Source organism: Gavialis gangeticus, unplaced genomic scaffold, assembly GCF_001723915.1.
Source record: "Gavialis gangeticus isolate Ggan-Ray unplaced genomic scaffold, GavGan_comp1, whole genome shotgun sequence".
Classification (NCBI taxonomy): domain Eukaryota; kingdom Metazoa; phylum Chordata; order Crocodylia; family Gavialidae; genus Gavialis; species Gavialis gangeticus.
In genome coordinates, this window is record NW_017728993.1 from 46,445,090 (window position 1) to 46,447,311 (window position 2,222).

The window sequence follows — 2,222 nt, forward strand, 5'->3', positions numbered from 1 at the left end:
GGGGGGGGGGTTTGAGATGCGTGCTTGTCTGGATATGCCCAGGGATGGGGTTAGAGCAGTGGAAGCCATCATACAATCAGGTGGGGCTCAGCTGCTGCCTTCCATATTTAATTGGACTCTGGTCCCTGTTTTTTTATTTACAAACTATTTTTATTTGTAAATGTACTGAAAATTGTTTCTAGAAAATTTCATCTACTATTCTAAGGTTTCTGAAGCATCTCCAATGGGATCTGTCTGGAAAGAAACTGAAATTAAAGACAAAGTCCCCAACTACAAAAAGAAAAAAAGAATATAAATTATAACATTATGACTTTTGTAAAGCAAACTGACATTTAACAAGCTTTTAGGTATCCCAGTACCCTTCATGCTCTGATACACCTAGACAAGCTTTTGGGCATCTCAACCATGCCCTTAGTTCAATAAAAGATAGCACTCACAAGAATTCTTGCCTCTTGCAGATCTGGACCATCACAGCAATATCACTTCAACACTACCAGTGACATTATTTACATTATTGGTTGCTAGTGATAGTGCTAACTTTTAGGTTAATCCCCAAAGCTCAGGTAGCTTGCTGGGTAGGAAGACTGGGACCTTGGACCTTTGATGCTTCTAAATTGCTCAGTCTCTTAGATGGTGAAGAAGTGATTTAGTCAATGCCTATAGGCACCCAACTTGGTAACATGGTCAGTTACTAGGTTTTCAACAAAACTACTGCACTGAAAAAAAAGCAATTGGAAAAATACCTTATGACCAAAACTTTGCTCAGTTCTAGTTACCACTTTATTGCAGTTTTCTACTGAGTAGACCATCATAAATCTTCGAAGTTTCTAGTGATCTGAAAATAGGCATCTGAAAATTCTGGCATAGTTCATAATTAGTGACATATCAACTGCTACATTTCAAAGGATTTGCCTAGTTATTTTAATACTATTTCCAGTTACCATTCACTCAGATCAGAGGTGCTCAACCTCCAATTTATGGGCCAGAACCAGCTTGTAGGGGTCCCCATGGCTCTGCACATTTGGTAGCTGAGGAGTTCAACTGCTGCCAGATTTCTAGGCCCATGGGGAAACCCACATTCAAGTAATATGTAAGAGTGATGTGTATGGAGGCTGGCCAGAGTGGGTACTGGGCCCAATCTAGCAGCACAGGACCCCAGAAACATGGGGTGCAGTCCCAATCCGGCAGCATGGGGAAAGGAGGGAGCAGGGCCCCCGACCAGCCCTACATCAGTCATCTGGCCTGCAGCCCCAAAGAACTAAGCACCACTGATTGTAGATAATACAGAACAGCAGTTCTCAACCAGGGAGCTGGGGCACCCTAGGGTGCCACCAGATCACTTGAAGGGTGCCACAAGGTGGGAGGAGATAAGCAGATAAACTAAGCAGTGCAGGCTCAGCTTGCCCTTCCCTACATGATTCTCCAGCCCTGCTGCTCAGTGCCCTCTCTGCACTTCACTCCATCCGTTAGTTTTTGGAACTGGCTGCCTCTCGATTCACAAAAGTTATGGGGGGAGGCGGCTCCAGTCCAGCGAGGTTGAGAACCACTGATGCAAAGAAGAGCTCCGCGCTGAGCCCCACACTTGCATCTATTCATATTTGCGTTTACCAGTCTAGTCCATGTAAACTCTTCAAACTCAAATACTGGATCTTCCAAGCAGCAGCTCCCGCTGTGGGTCGGGTGCTGGTGCCTGCAACAAGACTTGCGCAATCGGGTTCACGCGGGGGAAGGACTCTTCTGTTATCTGCACGGCTGCAGCGTGGAGCGGCTCCGCCCCGGGAAGGGAGCCCTGCCCCACAGTCCTCTTGCGGGCGGGGGCACATAGCCACACCCTCCGTATCCTTGTGGGGAGGCTAAAACGTGTCTCTTTTCTGGGGCAAGCAAGGCAGCCGACTCCTACGTCTAGTACAGCCGGAGGCCAGGCTTCCCCAGCAGCTCTTTCCCACCTCAGACAAGCAGAGTTTAACAGCGGCCGCTGTTACGGTGTTTCTTCCCACCCGGGACAGGCTGGAGCTGCGAAGGCGAAGCGCCTCAAGTGCAGCAGTCAGTCTGGCGGCGCTCGCGGGCGGAGAGGCGTCCGCTCCTGCGGCTCGGGGCGCGGGCGCCTGTTCCCGCCGGCGGGGACGTGAGGCGAGGGAGCACCTCCCCTTCTGGTGCGCGGGGAAACGCCGCCCGGCCCGGCCTGCAGGCTCCCTGCGCCCTCGGCTGCGGCCCTGGGGGCG